The following is a 20434-nucleotide window of genomic DNA, read 5'->3' as shown; positions in this document are numbered from 1 at the left end:
TCCAGCTGCTTTGCAGCAGTCAGCTCTGGCAGAATGTGTGCTCCACCAGCAAGGCAGCCCAAGAGGATCAGGCTGTGAGTTTGATATTTGTGAGCTAGATAGCAATTTGCAGATACAACTGATTAAGTATGAGGCTGTAATTCAGTGGTAGAGCACCTGCTCTAGACAGTACTGGACTAGATAGACGAAAGGCCTGACTCAGTAGAAAGTAGCTTCATATCAGACTTTGGGATATTTCCCCTCATTTTTAAGCCCTGATGTTTTTAACATCAACACTGTCATGTGGTATATCTAATGACCTAGCAATGGCCTAATAAGTTTAAACATAGCATCAATTTAAATCCCTCACACAAAGAAAGCAAGAAGTGATCTGCCCTAGACATTCATCATACAGAGCACAGTGAGATTGGATTTTCATTAGCTGTAAAATTATACACTGCAAAGCTGCTTCTTCATTCTGACACTTATGGAAACATTGGAAGAGAATGATGCTCCCATGCTCTTTTGCCAATACCCAGTTAAGCAATCCTAACTGGTTGGTATCAGGCAGTAACAAAGAACCTGAATTTCAGAACCTCTTTGAAGATGACCTTAGTGTGGGAACATAAGAACAGCCCCACTGGATCAGGCCATAGGCCCATCTAGTCCAGCTTCCTGTATCTCACATCGGCCCACCAAATTCTCCAGGGAGCACACCAGATAACAAGAGACCTCATTCTGGTGCCCTTCCTTGCATCTGGCATTCTGACATAGCCCATTTCTAAAATCAGGAGGTTGCGCATACACATCATGGCTTGTACCCCGTAATGGATTTTTCCTCCAGAAACTTGTCCAACCAGAGGAAGAAGACCAGGTTGCCCATTCTTTATCACTGATTTCCCTGCCCATTAGTTAAAATTCTATTGGAGCTGAAAGATACTGGAAACACCAAACCAGAAATCACCTTATCAATAAAAGTTAGATCCTGAATATAAAGTATTGAAAGGGAGGCATACAACATTTGCCAATCCAACCATCGTACCTGGCTTGAAACAAGTTGCTTCTGAAAGTAAATGCAGGCACCTCTCAACTTGCACTGTCTTCATTTACTTGTTGTTGAAATAGCATAATCTGAAAATTAATACCAGCGATCTAATTTACGTGCATAATTTTTGAAATAACACTTACTCCACTTCAGAAGACACAAAGTCTTCAGAGCTGATACTTTTGTCAATGTTTCTCAGTGCTACTACAGCTGTGCTGAAATGTAATTAACTCGCTACTCTGTAACTGCTAGACTTGAAATGCCTTCCCCTTGCTTCTGGGGGAAATGGTCAGCATCTGGTGAACTGGACTTTCACACTGTGTGATCATCAGAATATTGAAAGACATCAGGAAAAGACAGCTGAAAGTACAACTGAGTAAAATATTTGCAGTAAAATTTATATCCATCAAATCTGGAAAGTTTTACATAATGGAAATTGGTGTGTAAACTTTTTTCCCCTCTGTAAGCTTTGCAAACAGCATTAGCAGATTTAACTGATTAAGGGCGCAATCCTAACCCCTTATGTCAGTGCTTTCCAGCACTGACATAAGGGCAATGCAGCTCTGAGGTAAGGGAACAAATATTCCCTTACTTTGAGGAGGTCTCCATGAGTAACACCCAACTGCAGGATGCAGCACACGTCCCATTGGCATCGCTATGCCAGTGCTGGAAAGCACTGACATAAGGGGTTAGGATTGTGCCCTAAGGGCACAATCCTAATCAACTTTCCAGCACTGGCATAGCTGTGCCATTGGGGCATGTGCTGCATCCAGCAGTTGGGGGGCAGTCACAGAGGCCTCCTCAAGGTAAGGCAAAGTTTGTTCCCTTACCTCGGAGTTGCATTGCCCTTACCTCGTTGCTGGAAGGTTGATTAGGATTGGGCCCTAAAATAAACAAGTTAGCTAGGAAATATGACAGATGAACCAAATTTGCAAAAACAAATTAGAGCCCAAACCTGAGTCTTAGGGAAGCTCTTTGGAGGATAAGGGAACACTTGTTTTCTATTTACAAGAGTGACAGAAGACAATGATTATCAGAAAAGACTGCAATTCCCCTTTTACACTCTGTGTGTTCCCTTTGTATTACCTGCAAAAGGTTCCAAATTCAAATCCTGGCATCACTAAGTAATGCTGGAAAAGACCTTGGAGAGGGATTAGAGTCAGCATAGACTATCCTCATCCAGATGGGCCAATTGCCGCATTCAGTAAACGACAGTGTCTTGTGTCTGAATATAATAGATCAATGTGGATTTAAACTCTCATGGATAAGGAGGCTACTTAAGGGCATACAGTTCTGGAACAGACTTTAGTTTTGATGTTTTGGTCTGAGAAGGCACAGCACATTACTCTGTGGTTCCCAAACATGGCATTTACTGGTGTGGTCAAACCTGGACAGAACAGTGAAGGATGTAAAAAAAAAAAAAATGCTATAGATTCTAATCAGTCTCTGATAGCTATCAAACATGATCCATAAAGAAAGAGCCACATGTGAAAAGAAGCTTCTGTGCACAGGCTGCTGTGGCAGGTGCAATTATGTACTCAGTGCACATTCATATTGAGATACTCATGGCTATGGCTTTTGGTATGGTTGGGGATGTGCACCCCCATCTGAAATCTCTAAAGACCAGGTGTATGTGTAGGAATAGAGTTGGGTTGGGACCCCAGTGCCTAAAATGACCAAACAAAAAAGAGAGCAAATGAACAGAATGAAAAATGACAGAAATATAACTTGTGATCACTTGCTTCCATCCCATAATCAGGTCATGTGCTGCTGTATCACCGTTTTGTCAGGAAAAAGAATCGAGATGAAAAAGGAAGAAAAATCAAGGTGATATTCACAAAAGATCAAAGTATCAGCCCAGAAAAATAATCAGGAGTTTGGAAAATGTAAATATGATCCACAATTGGAAATAATTGCTTCAGGTCTATTTGAAGGGGTGCGTGAGACGCTATGGTGTTCGTACTTTTCATTTCCAAACACCACTCATGTCTAAAGATTAATTACCATTCTGGGAAAAGGAAGTCTTTGTTCCTTCTGTTAAAACAGAAGCTTTACCTCTCTGAAAGCTTCCAATGTCCCTAAAAGAACCTTGCTGGCTTCCTCAGTCTGGGAACAAAAAATATATGCCTATATGGCATGGCATATACTGTATTGTACTCCTGCATTCTCTTTCTCAAGTGGTTTGCAGTTCCCAGAGCAGCACTTTTCAGATTTGGTTCCTTTGGAAGTGAGAGCCCTGGAGACTTTTGGCCTTTTTGCAATATTGGCTGCTATCTACTAGTATATAATTCACCTCTGCTATGCTCCCAGTGCTGAAGATGGCTCCAAAAGGGAGGGGCCGCTTGCATGGTGCATTCAGGTACCGGCAAAACTTAGTGCTCTGCACCCCTTCTAGCTATGCCACTGAGATAAGGATGGTTTCGCATATGATGGTTTAAACAAGGTTTGACCTCTTCCCTTCTGCAGTGGAAAAGGCATTGCAGGATTGGCTTCCTGCCTTTCTTGCAGTGGCTACAGTTGTTTTGCACAAATGCTGGCAAAAGGAAAACCACCAGCCCCGTTTCAATCAAAAGGGAGTGCTGGGTAAGGAGAACGCAGAACCGAATTGCTTTGCGGAGCAAACTGGTGGCAAAAGCAGTCGCTGCCTCTGCAGTTGGCTCACGTCTCAAAGTCAATCGCTTGTCTGTGTCAAAATGAAATTTCATTTTGGAAAAACAACAGAGAGGCAGAAGTCCAGGTTAAGCACAATGGAAACATTCCCACCTGTTGTCCAGGAACAATTCCATTCACTTCTGTGGGAGAAAAATGGGGGCAACCAGGGAGAGAAATTGGCTGCTTGATGCCCAACAAGTGCCTGCTATTAAACTGTTTGCTTTGCTGTAGCAAGGCGGGGGGGGGGGGCGCAGGGATGGGATGCGCTCAGTCATACATGAAGGAAACATTAAGATGGATACACCACATGTTTAATATGTCTGTGGTACTGATGTGCTGTTAAAAAATGCACCCAGGCAAACGGAGGCGTTCAGCTAAACCCACTGTGGTATTGTCCTGCTGCCCCAAGAGGGCACAACTGTCACAATTAAACCCCATCATCATGCAGGCACCACAGCACAGCAGGATTTGCCAGGCTGCTACCCTGATCTCCTGACTGTCCTCTTCTACGGATGCAGGACATAGCCCGGCACCTCCAGATGACAATCTGGCAACATCCCGGAAGGGCCTCTGAGAGAAATTTTATCAGGGGTACAAAGTTTCTTTTGGGCCCTTTCTCCATTTGATCAAAATTTCCACCAATTCTGACATATAAAACAATGTAGACTTCTACAAAAAGCGAATGCTAGTCTTCACACAATATATGCAAACATTTTCTGAGAGATCCCAGGACATTTCCAGCTCCCCTCCTTTGGCTCCTCCTGGGCCCCCTTTTTGACCCGGGCTCAGGTACGATGTACCCCCTGAACCCCTCTCTTGGGTCCTGGTGAGATCAGAAAACGTAAGATCCCAGGAAATTTACCACCTGCATCCCCCTCTCATGGGTACTGTATCTCAGGGTTGCATCATGGCAATGGAAGTTTATGGGGAAAGGTGGGGGTATGCATACCAACACTCCAATTCTACACCACTGTGCCCCATATTATATGCAATGAATCCTGTCATATCATTGCATGGTTTTTGAAAGGAGGAAGTTTGTAATTCTAGTTATTTTGCATAATGAGTTTTGCTCTTCTTTGCTAGCCGTGGAAAAGGGAGAGCCTCACCCTTGATCAGCCAAATTCCTACTCAGCTCATTCCTTCCCAGCTCCAAAGGTTTCATCAAGCATTGCACATACATTTTCATGTTTACCTCCACAGTTATAAAGTCTAGACACTTTCAAAAAATAAAAAGCAGAGCTTCTCAGCATGCTGAATCCTGTGCCAGATACAAAATTTTGTACTTGCACATATAGGCTCACAGACCTACAGAATGCACATAAATGCAAGGTTGCCAGCTTTTCATTCAACTGCTGTACCTGTGTCTTTAGTTGCCATGGCATCTGTAGCAATGAGAAGAGGATAATGCTGTTTCCATGCGGTGTAGAAAACTTTGCCTTTTGACTGGGGCACATCAGGACATAAGAATCTGTCAGGCTTTTGTACTGGTCAGTTGGCAAGCCTAAGGAAAAGAACGGGGCCTGTAATAGTTATTACAGCATGGCAAGAGTTATATGGAAAACCAGCAGTAGTATCAGTGGTCACTGGATGGCCAGTGGCTGAGGTCTCCTGATCATTGGGGGGACCTCTGAACCAGACTGGCCTGTGAACCCTCAATATGAGTGGTAGTGACAACATCCAGTGCACCACCATGGGGCAGATGCTGGTACTATGGGGGGTTAGTGCAGGGCTCTGCCCCCAGCAAACACTTACTAAGCAGAGGTGACCATGAGTGGCTGTGATCAAGAATCAGAGCTCTGGCATCAGGCTTAGCAAAGGTCCAGGAGTCATATAAACCTGCCAGTTTAACACATAGAAATTTAGCAGGTGAAGCTTTTCCTGACATAGAAATAAAATGAAGGGCAAAACTCCCCTGATTTATTTCGGTACGACAGGGTGCTTTTAAAAGCAGAAGCGCAGCACCAGCAAAACACTGGCCACTCTTAGGCTTGATGTGATTTCTGAAAAAAGTGATGCAGTCTGCATGGGAACTTTAACACACACCCTCTAATTTTTCACAATGCTTGTGCACTTGCAACACCAGTATTTACACACTGCTTGAGATCTCCCCCCTCCCCTACGCCATTTCATATTGCAGAAAAAGTCTCCTTTCTGCCTTCATGCAGCACTCTGTGTGAAGAAAGGTTCTCTGTGCATGCTCAGAGGTGCTTTCTTTTAAAAATGATATGTTCTTTTTGGGGGGGGGGCATGACCTTGATAGGAAGATTAATGGCCTGGGTTTAAAGAAGAGAGAGTGTCCCAAGACCATTATTTGCAAGACATTGTCCTGACCTCCACCACTTCAATTCAGCTCTGATGCCTCATGAAGCTGTCATTGTGGGAGAGAGGCAAGAGAAAAAAGGTACCCCTTAAACTAGGAGCTATTGGCAAGCAAAAGTCTGTTCTGAAAATCAGAGAAATGTTGTTCCCTGAAGTTCTGATGGAAGCATCCAGAGGATACTGAGCTTTTGCATGCCTTTTACACATTATTCTGAGTGAAATGAGGTTGCCACTGTTTGGTCTAGACTCTAGATGAGCATGCTGGCGCTTTTAATAGATGCATGATAGTGATGACCACTGGTGTTCCTGGCAGGGGGAAGCAAAACACTAAGTTTCTTCAGGTGCCTGTCCGCTGGTGTAAAGCAGCCCCTCCTCACTTTCAGAGCCAGTCCCAACTGCAAAAGAAAAAGCCAGTGGTTATGACTAGCAGCAAAAATTGCCACAGCCTTCACTGCCAACACAGTCATTAAAGAGACAGGAGTCATCTTTGGGAGCCCAATCCAGCACCAAGCTCTGGCATTTGATGTCACAAGCCTTCTTGTGACACCTGGAGGGGAGGAAGCACCAGTGCCAGCCCAGAGTCAGTTGGTGCCAGCCGAAAGCCAGTTATTCAAATTGCATTCATTTTGGACAAAGCTTGCTATTGTATATTTATTGCTGAAACAGAGACGCCTGCGTTGGCTCGGTCATGTCGTGAGAATGGATGATGGCCGGATCCCAAAGAATCTCCTCTATGGAGAACTTGTGCAAGGAAAGCGCCCTACAGGTAGACCACAGCTGCGATACAAGGACATCTGCAAGAGGGATCTGAAGGCCTTAGGAGTGGACCTCAACAAGTGGGAAACCCTGGCCTCTGAGCGGCCCGCTTGGAGGCAGGATGTGCAGCATGGCCTTTCCCAGTTTGAAGAGACACTTGGCCAACAGTCTGAGGCTAAGAGGCAAAGAAGGAAGGCCCATAGCCAGGGAGACAGACCAGGGACAGACTGCACTTGCTCCCGGTGTGGAAGGAATTGTCACTCCCGAATTGGCCTTTTCAGCCACACTAGACGCTGTTCCAGAACCACCATTCAGAGCGCGATACCATAGTCTTTCGAGACTGAAGGTTGCCAACATTGCCCTATTTGTAGAGGTGTTTGTTTCTGGTGAGTAAAATAGAATTCCTCCCTCCCATGACTGAACACTGTTGGTCTAGGTCACCATGGGGGGAAAACACTGCAATTGCCTAGCGGCTACCACTAATTTTCCTTTAATATATTAAAATCAGTTAAAAAGAAAAACAAAAACATGGGCCTGCCATACTACAAGGTAAGCCCCTCCCATCCCTTTGTTATAGAAACAAATGGGAGCTAAATGATCCTAATAAGCCATGTACCAGGGGCTCGGTCAGCCCCACAGGTATTCGCTTTATGACAAATTAAAAGTGGACAGAATGGGCCTGATTCAGTCCAATTTTCTGTTCATTCCCAAACAGAGACACATCTGTGATAGACTAGATCTGTGATTTTCAACCGGTTCCCTGAGGCACATTAGTTAGCCATGGATGATCTGCAGGTGTGCCGCAGGAGTTTGGAGTAAGACCATTTATTAGTAGGACCATTACAAGATGTGAGCTCCCCACTGGCAGTGCAATGTGCCGTGTGAATTGTCAAAAAACGGGTGGTGCGCCTTGACAATTTTAGCCCCTTGGCAGTGTGCTGTGAGATAGAAAATGACTGGCACTGGATGAATTACAGGCATTTAAAAACTTCTTGAAAATTGAATACCATTTAGAATAAAAAGGTGGATTTAGGTTTGATCCAGTTGGGCACCTCATATGTTTTGAAGAGAAGGAAAGATAGCAAATCCTGCTTACAACTTTACACAACTTGTCACTGAAAGACATTTCAACAGGAGCTTTTATACGACCTCCATGCAAGGGTGCAGAGTAATCCTTTGCCAAGCAGCAGGAATCATGAGAGAGCTGGAACTCAATTCATTTTCCAGGACAAAGAGAAGCACAGCTCATTGGGGGAAATGGAAGGGTAGGGTCTAATCCTTCCCTAGAGTGTGAGCCAAGTGTCACAGACAAAAATGCCCTCAGTGTCCAAAGTGAAATCCGAGTCAGATGTTTCTGCAATGGACTCCTGGCTAACAGGCTAACTTCTGCAGGCTAACTTGCCAGGCTAACTTGCAGGCTAACTTCTGGCTAACGAGCGCATTGCTTCCTTTGGTGTCTTAGCAAATGCTACCAATCAATATGCAAATAGGCAAGCCTGATGTGAGCTTTGATCATTTTCTTTGTGTGCAAACAACTTTGGTCACATGCGCAGAGCCCATGAAGGTATTTTTCATCTTCTGCCTCCTTTGGAAGCCCGTACTCTGTACACCAATTAATTATGCTCTGTCTACAGTTACAGAAGGCAAGCGAGAGAATCCTCACTCCAGTGCCAAACATACCTGAGTGGGTGGAGGCTATATGGGCTTGTATAATCAAGTAATAATTCTTTTTAATCCAACATATGCTGAGAGGAGGAAAATGCTCCCCCTCTTGCAGTGATATGAAGGTTTTCTATTGCACTCCAGGCAACTAAAACAAAATAAAAAGAAGGGGAAGAGTTTAAAGAAACCTTGGAAATTAATAATAATATTTTCAGAATCACTACAGATCACGCAACCAGCCCTCCAATGAGTATGTTCAAGTGAATTGCAATGGGGCAGATTATCACTAGAAAGTAATCGAATGCCAAAATAATCACAGCTGAGTAGACAGCAGTCATAAAATGGAACACTGGAAGACAATATTGGCTACATGTATATTAACTGTGTTAAGTGCCTATTAAACAAAAAAAAAAAATAGCTTCAAGCTGAATAAATGGCTGTTTTGGGTTGTAGTGAATTCCATTGTCCCTCCTAGCTGAGGTGCAGTCAGATAATGGATTCTTATTCTTTGCATATTTATATTTGCATGTTTATCCTGCTTGTTTATTAACCCTGAGTGTAAGTGTAAAGCAGCAAGGATGGTCTGGTGGTTGAGTGGAACATTGCTTCAAGAATGGTCCTGGCTGAATTTTGAATGGTTGACTGAAAGCTGATAAGACGTTGCGGATTACAGCTTGACTGACCTGAAACTGCAAGCTCGGAAGGCATACCCAGATGCCAGGTGCAATGACCATGCTGTGAAGGATTCCATCTGGAAGAGAAGAGTTCTACAAGCTGCCCATAGTACAATTATTGTAAAAACTCATTTGTACTCTACTACGGGGCTTTGTAAGCCACCTTGGGCATTTGCTTTGGCATGGGAAAGAAGGGATATAAATTTCCCACATAAACCATGGCTAGCAAAATAAGATGTGTGGAGAAGTACTGGAAAGTGTCTGCATGCCGAACATGTACAATCATCAAACAGTAGAAGTGGAATTATGATGAGGAATCTTTATACTCTGCTTTAAAAAAAACTCCACAAAGTGATTTACATAGCAAAATAAATCAATAAGTGCTTTTTGGTCCAGAAAGGATTCACAATCTAAACAAAGATGCAGAACAGACAGCAACAGCTTTTAAGAGGCTCTTCCGCCTCCATGGGATGAACAAAGAAAGACCGTGGCTTAATCTAAGATCACATTCACAGTTGAATTGCCTACCCAGGTACAGTGAAAGGAAGATGTGCTTAGGGAGAGGTTAGAGCTATGCCCGTTTATCAGTGGCACGAGATGGCTGCAGGCCTGTTGTACCACACAGCACCTCTGGGCAGCTGCTGGGGTGCCAACACCCTAGCAAGGCCCAGCACTGACCACTCTCACAATCCATGGTCTGTGGTATCAAAAGTCACTGAGAGGTCCAGCATAACCAGTAAGGCTGCATCCCCTGCCCAGTTCCTGTGGTATGTCATCAACCAGAGTGAACCAAGGCTGTTTCAGGTCCATCACTATATTTAAAGCCAGGCTGGAAAAGATTAAAAAAAAAATCAGTAACATCCAGGGACAACTTGAGCTGACACATACTACAGCCTACTTGATCACTTTGCCGCAAGAAGACAGATTTGATGCCAGCTGATCATTATCTAGGGTTGCTCTTTTGGTGAAGGTCTTACATTACACCACAGAATATCAGTTAGTAGGGAGAGGGCTGTTGCCTTGATATCTCGCTTATGGGCTTTCCTGAAGCATCTGACTGGCCATGGTGAAAAATGGGGTGCTGGACTAATGGGCCCTTGGTCTGATCTAGAAGGGCTCTTCTTAATGTTCACTATCTGAATGCAACAAGAGAGAAGCTGACAGCTGCCCTTGTAATGGATGAGCCAGACGACAAGGTAGGTCCCCAATGGCCATGATGCTCTTCCATTCACTTTCCTTAGGGTCATGGTGGTGGTGGCACCCTACCTCCTCCAGGGCCACAGCTGCAGACCTATCCTTCTTCTCTTGCCTTGTATGAAGGAGAGTGAATAGAGGATTTTGGCAGCAGAGCTGGAGAAGGAGCAGGAGGTGATACTTCTGCTTGTTTCAATTGTTCGTGGGAAGGAGAGCAAGTAGGAAGAGGGAGGGAGTAGGCCAGCATGGGATGTGCAGCATCTTCCACCAGATTGCAACAAAGCATCCTCTTCATGAGTGGGCTGGCTTTGGTTATAGGACTCTAAGGTCACAATCCTAACCAGGTCTACTCAGAAGTAAGTCCTATTTTGTTCAATGGGGCTTACTCTCAGGAAAGTGTGGTTAGGATTGCAGCCTAACTTGGTCAAAAAATAAAGTATGCGTACTTAAAATAAACATTAACATTTTATTTATCTATTTTTCTCATTTCTGTATTACCCTTCCTCCAAGGAGCTCAGAGTGGGGTACATAGTGCCTCCCCTCTTTTTGTCCTCACAACAACCCTGTGGAGTAGGTGAGACTGAGAGTTAGTGACTGGCCCGACGTCACCCAGGAGGCCTCATGGCTGAGCAGGGATTTGAACCTTGATCATCCAGGCCTGAGTCCAACTCCCAAACCACTACACCATCCTGGCAAGAGATTTTACCATTTGATGACCATGACTTTCCAGTCTCCACATACGACCATGTTTCTGCATGTTTATCTCCCATGGAATCAACAAGATTCACAACTGACTGTTTGTATACGGATTGTGCAAACTGTAATCTGCAAACGGGTCAGTGGGGATTGGAAAGGTGGAATCTGCACCACCTTTGTAAATGTCTTACTTAAAATCTGCAAACAATCCTCAGTAACCTCCTGATACAGATTCCTTTTTCTCTCTCCCCCCCCCCCCCCCCAGCATTTGATCATTTGGCTCCCAGCAATGCTTTGCAGGAAGGCAAAGATAGCCAAACTATAAATACTCTTTGCTTCAGAGGCAAAAAGTCATGCCAGTATGTCACTGTGCAGCCAAGTAGCCGGTCATCCTAATCAGAACAGGAGTGTACTGGGTCTAGTTACACAGGGAACTAAAATCTATTGGCAGTGTGTACTGGCAGCTTAGCACCAATTAGCACATCAAAATACACTTACTCTCCAAGCCAATTTACTTGCCACTTGAAGTAATTAGCTCCATCTGTCTGAGTGGAGTGTTGGATGTGAGTCTAGCTTTAAAAAAAAAAACAACCCAAAAAGGATCAAGATAACAATTTGTGGTTCCTCCATTTCTGAGATCCAATGTTGTCAGCACCTCATGAAAAGAAACACTGCAGAAAAGTCTCTAGCATCTATTATATCTATCACCATCTATTAGTAGCATGGCCCAGGGAGCTAAGCGCAACCCTGGGAATCAGGAATATGTCAGGCTTAATCACAACCGGACGTTCATTTCCTTCTACTGAAACTTTCCCAGCACTTCACAGCTCAAATTAGGACCAAGTTTTATTTCAGCAAATCGAATGAGCAATGGATATTCTACCATAGCTCCACCCATGATGAATTCCTCCTGACTTCAGTGATGTCAGAATGGTACGGAGACATTAGCATACCTTCAGCACAGGGCACAAGGCAAGGTTAAGTGGGGATCCGTGATTAATCTTCTCATTTTGATCTTGATTTTAAACTGAAATGAAACTCCACAGCACAGCAGCGGGGAAAGCCTTTATCTCTCTTTCCTCCACGTCATTCCCAAGCAAAATCTTCTTCTCCTCCTGTTGCTGTTTCTTTGCTGCCAAAAAAAATCAAGCAGCCATTGATCTGCAGGTAAAATAGCAGCGAAACAGAGAGTTTTTTTGGGAAAACAGCACACAGTTTAAACACCCGTTCTCTCCTCCACTTGATTCTCAAAAGAATTGGCACGCATACATACAATGCTGCAGCTCATTTAAACCAATTAGGGCAGTCGTTCCCAAATTGTGGGTCTGGGACCTACCAATGAGTGGGTCAAGACCCAATTTTTGGTGAGTTGTGAAATTGACAGGGCAGATTAGGTTATGTGCATCAAGGATTAAACAACCTGCTGCTTGGGAACACTGCTGTCCAACCACCATCATAGCCTCAGAGTCTTTTGTATATGGTAAAGTGAAGCAATTTTTTTTTTTTTTGTGCATCCCTGTACTAAAAAGTTGGGGAACCACTGAATCAGGCTGCAGTTCTATACACACTTACCTAGGACTCAGTTCCATTTAACACAGTAGGTGTTACTTATGAGTAGAAGTAAGATTGCACAGTTAGTTATGATTTTCCTCCTTAACAAACAGTTTGGACCAAAGAAGTAAAAGATCTTATTTCATCTTATTTTTTCAGGTTTCAATAATATGCTTAAAAAGAAGAAGAAAAAAATTTAGACCAGGGGTGTCAAACCTAAGGCTCCAAGGTCAGATATAGCCCACTGAAGCTCTTTATCCAGCCCCCATGATAATTGGGCTCTTCCAGCATCACCATCAGTACCTGCTTAATGATATCACTTCCAGCCACCAGCAGGCACCACAAATGCTATTCAGCCCACTGTATGAAATGACTTTGACACCCCTTATTTAGACAAACGGAGGGCTCAGCCAAGAGTACAGTTAGAAAAGTTGGAAAGGTGAGACTGAGAAAATGCAAATGAAGAGAATGCTTACAAGAAGATAAAGGTTCACCCCAGATCCAGTTGGAAGCTGCTGAGTTTCACCGTATTAATGTTCTTAACATACCCCTGCTAACTGGGTAAGAGGCACTTTTTAAGTGGGTGCTCTTCTTTTATTTAGTGGGGGGGAGTAACCTCCTCACCCCAGCAGTGTCTTTTCTAGTGGCTGTCTGCTGGTGTTCTTTTGCATCTTTTTAGATTGTGAGCCCTTTTGGGACAGGAAGCCATTAGTTGTTTGTTTGATTTTCCCCTTTGTGAACTGTTAATAATTAACATAAGAACTTAAGAAGAGCCCTGCTGGATCAGGTCAAGGGCCCATCTAGTCCAGATAATTTCCAGTGGCCCACCAGATGGTTCTGGGAACTGTCAAGACAAGAAGATACCTGTATCCTGTTACCAGTCCTTTGCATCTTTCATTCAGAGACAGGCTACCTCTAAAGTCCCTGAGGTAACATACAGTCATTATGACTTGTAACCTGAAATTAATGTATCCCCCATATATCTGTCCACACCTGCCAACACAAACTTCCTGTGGCAGGGAGTTCTACAGCTTAATTACAATCTGGGTAAAGAAATTTCTTTTGATCTATTCTGACTCTCCCACCAGTCAATTTGAGTGGCTGACCCCTAGTTCTGGTGTTGTAGGAGAGTGTTTGCCAGGTTGACAGGAAAGGGGGACTTGACTCCTGTGCTTTCTCCATACAGGGTGGATCCACATGACCGCATCTGCTTTTTTCCCCCCTGAGACAAGTTCACCTTTTCCACTTTGAGAATTAGGGATGTTGCAAGATTAATGATTTGTCCCTAATGAAAAGAAATGCTTGTAAAGCATGACTATACCCCAGAGATCTTGTGAGTGCTGTCCTGTTTGCAATGCCTGCTGTTTTTATTGTACAGCCCTCATGGGTAATTTTTTTAAAAAAATTAACTAGAAAGTCTTGTCCTGCACAGGTGCACAGATATACAGAACAGGACGAATGTAGGCATTCTTGCTAGAGCAGATACAAGCATGCTAGCGCCCATTAAAGTATATTATAATGTCACTTCCTATGAAACAAGCAAAATACTCCCCCCCCCCCACAAACTTGTTATCAGCAGGGTAAAGGAGGGCTTTGAAAAAACTGCAAGCGTTCCACTCTACTACCCCCTATTAACTTTCTAAGCACCCTGAAACCTTTGCACAAAATACCAGGAAAACTAATTAGGGCAATAAAGCATGATGATTTTTGTCAAGCACTCTGAGAAGGCGAACATAACTTCCAAACCTCCACTTTATTGTTTTTTATGCATGCACATTAGCAAGTTAGTTTCTTCCCATCCTCTCTCCCTAGATTCTGTAATGAGAAATTACTTTGCAGCCAGTCACCAAAACAGAAGTGCAAGGCTTGGAGGCAAAACGAAAGCAGCAGGGCAAATGAACATTCTTAGCCGCCTTTGGGGAGGAAGGGGCTTTTTGCTTCCTTTTCAAACAGCCCATTCTGAGCTAAATCCCCACATGGCGATGCAGCAGCACCAGTGCCAGGCCACATTGCATCCCGCAAGGTTTTTTCAGCTGCTGGAGATCTTCTTGGGATAAGCCCAGCAGCTGCAACAAGTCTAAAGGGACCTGCACCAGCGATATTGCTGGTACAAGTCCACATTGATCCATGCAGGCAGATCAGACTCAGGATTCAGTGTGTGCCACTGCCAAAACCATCCAACTGTAGAGGTGAGGGGGTTGCAGCTAGGACTAGGGACTTCTTGGTGGTGGTGCTCCATTTATGAAATTCCCTTCTGCAGGAATTAAGAACAGCCCTCTCTGGAGACCTTTTGGTGCACCCTCAAGACCTTGCTATTCATTAAGGCTTTTAATTGATTCTTGGGGCTGGTGCTTTTTAGTTATTTATATTTAAATTGTTCTGAACCTGGGTGTTTGTTTTAATGTTTTAATTGTTTTAATGTTTTAATTATTTTTAATATGCATTGTATTGTTTTTATGTTTCATATTGTTAGCTGCCTTGAGTCCCCTTGGTGTGGGAGAAAGGCAGGATAAAATACTATGAATGAATGAGTGAATGAATAAATGAAGCACTTTACTATGCTTTTGCAGCAGCCTGTGCTGGCTGAATGCATGTTCCATCAGCACAAGCTTGGATAGGATTGGTCCAAAAAGCTCATTTTCCTTTACCCTGCACATGCCCGATCTCGTCTGATCTCAGAAGCTAAGCAGGGTCAGGCCTGGTTAGTACTTGGATGGGAGGCCGCCTGGGAATACCAGGTGCTGTGGACTTATACCATAGTCTTTCGAGACTGAAGGCTGCCAACCATATTAAATTTTATTTCCCGCTTGCGTTCTGTGGAGACCGAGGTGGTCTCCCAGGAACCCTCTTTTTTAGGCAATGTTCAGACCTATCCCTAATTTCAGCAAGGTTGTTGCATTGTGATTGGACCCAGGATATCTGAAGGACCCCCCGGCCCCACATGTTCCTGCTTGCCCTTTGAGGTCTGCCAGTGTGACAGCATAATCTGGAATTAGAAAAGATGTATCTAATGGAAAGAACAACACTGTATGTGTAAAGCTAGTTTTATGAGTAAACTAGTGGGGATAAGTGGATAAGACTGCAATCCTATCCACACTTTCCTTTGAGTAAGCTCAATTGACTAGAATGGAAGTTCTGAGTAGACAGGCATAGGATTGGGCTCTAAGTGACTTTATCCATAAGGGGATAAGTGACTTTAAAAGACCTAAAGCTCTTCTCTCTGAGGTAAAAATTTCCTGTCCTTTTCTACATGGCAATTAATGACAGTTGAAACATCTGGTCCAACTGCCAGTCATCACCACATATGGGCATTAAGTCCCCAGCCACATGCCCATGCTCACTTCAGCAGCACATAAAAGGGCAGAACAAGCTGTACTCGGGGCTCTCATCTCCTGCTGCCAACAGAAGGTTTTTGCCACTGGGCTGGTGCTCTGTGAGGCCAACCGGGGTGCTGGCCTGTTGTGGGTTAGTTCCACCAGACCCACTCCCTTTGTTCCCTCAAATCTTGGTACCCTGAGGCCACTGGGACTGTCGGGCTTCCAGCCTGGAGGCCATCAGGTTGCCAGCCTCCCTTCCCTAGGTCTCAATCCTTGGTTCTTGTTTTGTTGCCCTTCTTTGATACCCCTTAATAAAATCCTTGTTCCACTTTGAGGGAACCATGTCTTTGAGTGTCTTTCGCTCATACCTAAGCCTGGTCATAAATCAAACAGGTCCAATATACAAATTCATTGCTTGGGCCTCTTGGCCCCAAAATTTGGTTGGTACCAGGAAATCTCTGCTTTGTGCCTCACAACCAACTGAGGCATGTTGCCTGTATCACAGTTGTGTTAGCAGCAAAAATTCAGCAGATGACTTTTTCCTTGCCACTGCAGCAGCTGCATGATGAGAAAAGCATGTAGTTGTTGGATTTCTGCCTGCTGTGCAGCTGTCAAAGGCACAAGAGTCCTGCCAGGAAAATGTTGGCAATGCTGCTCGGGAGTAGACCCACATGTCCTATTACTGCATCCAGGCTATACAGAAGCCATGGAAGAGCAGGCAACTTCATTATTAGACATTGACATACCCTGCGCCTCTCAGCAACACACACACACCTCTCTCCCTGCAAGAGGAGAAATGTGAGAAAGTTCTACAAAGAGGCACCAGGGACGGCTGGAGGCACAACTAGCTTTGCTTAAAGCATGTGCTCCGCATTGCCTGTTTTCTGGTCCTTGTAGCTTGTAAGTCACTGCTCCCATTTGGTCCCTATTTTTTGGCTTTTTTGGGGGGGGGGTCGTCTTTTTGGCTAGTGTGAGTAGTTTTTCTCTGAGATTCAGCCTCTTCCCCATCTCTAGCAACTCAGCTCTGATGTGGTAAACGTTTGCATGGTTATAAATGCATGCATATGAGCTCTTGAATCTCGTGCAGTGTAGAGCAGAGGCATAACTAGAGGCCCCGGCACTTGGGGCAGTGATGTCACAATGTCATATGTTGTCACTTCCGGGTTCTTCTTGGAGGAGAAGGTGGAGATGCTTCCTCCGGGAAGAACCTGGAAGTGACTGCCTTGCATGTTGTATGCCCCCTGCTGTATAGTGCCCAGGGCAAATGCCCCCTAGTTACACCTCTGGTGCAAAATCTGCCATTTCATATTGCTGAAGTATGTTGTGAACAGTTGATAACAAGAGGTGTTTGGAAATGTTATTATTTATTTTACTCAGAAGTTAGCCACTGTGTTCAGTAAGACTAAGGCTGCAATCCTAACCATACTTTCCTGAGAGTAAACCCCACTGAACAAAATAGGACTTACTTCTGAGTTGGCCTGGTTAGGCTTGTGCCCTTAGGCTTTAATTCTATCTTATTCACCGGAAACAAACACCTCTACTGATAACCTGTTTGGGGGACAATGACTTTTCTAGTATATTTTTTAACCCAAAGCAGACACTTCCTTGTTTTTCTTCAGTCCCTGCAGGGTAGCCGCTTGTGAAAATAAATGCAATACATAAGATGACATTTAATCTTCAGTTAAATGGTACGGGGTACCAGACAGGCTTGAGCAGGGGTCCTTGATATGAGAACAAATATAAGTGCGTCCTCTTTTTATTTGTGGAGAGTTTATGGAAGGACATGAGGAAAGGAAGATTTCTGCCCTCTGCACTGATCCTCAAAGAGACCTTCTGGCAAAACTAGTTATCAGCCAGGTTATACTCCATATGTTTATAAGTTTAAAGCGACAGTAGAGGTAATAGGAATCTTTATGACGCTCTCTTCAAACTCATTTCAGAAGAAGTAGATTTAAAAAAAATAAAAAAACCAACAGCTGGAATTTGGCAGTAAGGATTGCACAGTCAGTCATGGCCTGGAGATTCACTGTGCTATGCTCAGCATCTGATGAACAATGAAATTTAATGGCATCATAAAAGACAATGACCATAAGGCAGATGTTTCTTGGTTTGCCTCAAAAGTTTGATCTAATCTCTTGCATAATGGGACATCTCTCTTCGGTGGGTTTGTGCTGCCATCACTGTGTAGGGCAATATAGAGTGACCGACTCAGGAGGGGTTGGGACTGGTGGAGACATGCTCCACAGGATCCTATCCTCTGTGTTGGGCTGTGAAGCCCAACATGGAGGTTCTCAAGTCTGCACCAGCAAAACAATCGGTGCAGTAGCCCCACTGTAGGGCCAGCACCCTCACTTGGGGGAAGGGGATGAATGATCCCTTCCCCCAAGGAGACCGCCAGCAGCCTCCGCGAGGGTGCAGAATACAGCGGTCACAATTTTGGCAGCCCTGTACCCAGGGGCCCCAGCAGGGATGGGATCAGGCTGCCCACTAGTAGGTCTGGGAAAGATCTCTTCCTGAAAGAGCGATGGACAGCGTGGTATGAAAATGGAAATTGTACTGAACTGTAGCAGAAACGGGTCTTTTTTGTTGAATCCTGGAACAATTACTAAAGTATTTTCAGTTAAGGCAACTGACTTACGGCTCCTCCTCAAAGTGGCAGCATGATGGGGGGTTTCAAAGGAGTACTAGAAGGTACTGCCCCCATACCAGTTTTCCTGGAACGCAAATCAATATTAAGTCACATTTTTCCCATTAAGAATATGTTCCTTAACTCAATTTTTTTAATCTGTTTTTTTTTTTAAATAACATTGGAGGATGTCCGTGGGTGAACCCAAAGGATTGACATTGCTCTCTTATGAAGCTGTTTTGTTTTTTTTCTGACTAAAGCATTTTTAGCTCCTGTTTTAGGAAGCCAACAAAGATTAGTTCACATCCTTTCATTTAATGAAAGTAGAACCAACGCAAAGCCTCCCCGTCAACCATTTGCGCTGTGCTGGAGGTAGCGAAAAAAGTTGCTGCCAATTCTCTTGAGGCTTAGATTACTCCTCACAGTAAAACCTCCCTCTGGTGGAGGCTGTTCTGTGCTGTTTTTGTGATGTTCTTTTAAAGTCAAGAACTGTCTTGTTGTTCAAACCCAAAGTTATATTCAGGGTTTCTGAGAAGGGGTTACAGGGGGTACATCATGCCTGGGCCCAGGATCATGGGGCAAGAGCATAACTGTCTCTGAATGAACGCAGTGGTTCCAGTGAGGTATCTCCACTGCAGATCTCCACTGCAGATATCTCCACTGCAGATCTCTTCTCCATCAATTTGTCCAATCCTGCTTTAAACCCATCTACAGCAGTCACCATAAGTTACATACAGATAGATGTATGAAGAAGCATCTGACTCATCTGAATGTATCACCAATTCACTGCTAATCCCTGAGTTCTAGTGCTACAAGATAGGAAAAAACTTGCAGTTTGACCGCTAAATACTAAGGAAGGGCGCAAAAGATTTCAGCTGTGCTCTTTCTCCCCCACCTCAGGCCATTGTTAGCTTTACCCAAAGTGGCAGATAGAAGCTTGGCAGCAGATGTGGGGTCCAAAGAGAAGCTATGGAGCAGGGGGCACAGGGTTGAACCCCCCCCCACACACACACACACACTGGAACCCAAATGAGATTGGAAATTTTCAGCCCCCTTTGAGAAAGAAACTCTGTGGTCCCAAGCATGGAACTCTGCATAGCCTGTATGGCCTTCAATTATGCCACACTAGCCTCTTTTCACTCCTTCTTCCCCACTCCATCTTAGGACAACGGGCAGCCCAATCCTAACTTGTCCTGGAGCAGGCAGGCTGGCAGACCTGTGCTGCATCCAAGGCAGGATTGGAGCTGAAAGCTGCGCAGCCTGGGGCAAGGGAAATCACCCCTTACCCCATGCCATGCTGCAGCAGTCCCAATGGATCTACTCGGATCTGCACCACCTAAAGAGGTGACACAGATCCAAGTAGCCCAGGGTTGGCCCAGGCTGCCCAGAAACAGCGTTAGGATCTGGTATAAATGCCAGATCCTGGTCCCGCCCCTCACTTACCTCCCATCTGCCCACTTATCCAAGGTAACTCACTGAACATATTTGATGCATTTGGCCTGAATCCTCTACACACATTTCTGAGTAGACCTGCACAGGCTTGTGTGGTTAATCACTGAACCACTGATTAAACACAGTTAATCACATGCACTCCTAATCTCCTGTAGTGGGTAAAAATCATGTTCAGGGCTCCAGGCAGAGAAACGCTTGTGCACTGGAAGAGAGAAGTTTAATTTAGAGGTGCAAAAAATTGTTCTGCATTTCATTCTTCCATTAATTTTTGCTATGAAAAATCATTTGTAATTCATGAAAAAGATACTTATTTCATCACCTTTTCATTGCTTATTCATTTTTGTTTCTTTTCCCCCCATTGTTTACAATATTCTTTTTTTCCACCCTCTTCGCAAGTGGTAGCAGGGGATCTCAATTTAATGGCTACCTTCTGGCAAGGACAGTTTTTTTTCCACCATATACCCAGACCTTGCATTGTTCTGGGGGTCTTCTCAGGAAAATGGTGGCTGCC

At 44.3% G+C, this 20434-nt stretch overlaps 1 long non-coding RNA gene and 1 pseudogene across 2 annotated transcripts in view; one reads left to right on the top strand and one right to left on the bottom strand.

Moving 5' to 3' along the window:
* Positions 1 to 1026: 1026 nt before the first annotated feature.
* The window catches only part of LOC136648174 (uncharacterized), a 37077-nt gene continuing 17669 nt past the window's right edge, over positions 1027 to 20434 (bottom strand). The window contains exons 3-5 of one of the 2 annotated variants that reach the window (XR_010794326.1): positions 11931 to 12138; positions 5035 to 5177; positions 1027 to 1110 (exon numbers count right to left, since the gene is read on the bottom strand). This is a non-coding gene — a long non-coding RNA (uncharacterized lncRNA). The remainder of the gene's footprint in view (positions 1111 to 5034; positions 5178 to 11930; positions 12139 to 20434) is intronic. The other variant, XR_010794325.1, reaches the window with a different exon arrangement.
* On the top strand, positions 15161 to 15278 carry LOC136650168 (5S ribosomal RNA; annotated as a pseudogene).

Source organism: Tiliqua scincoides, chromosome 4, assembly GCF_035046505.1.
Source record: "Tiliqua scincoides isolate rTilSci1 chromosome 4, rTilSci1.hap2, whole genome shotgun sequence".
Taxonomy (NCBI): domain Eukaryota; kingdom Metazoa; phylum Chordata; class Lepidosauria; order Squamata; family Scincidae; genus Tiliqua; species Tiliqua scincoides.
The sequence above is the reverse complement of the archived record's forward strand: the minus strand, read 5'-3'. Positions and strand labels throughout refer to the sequence as shown.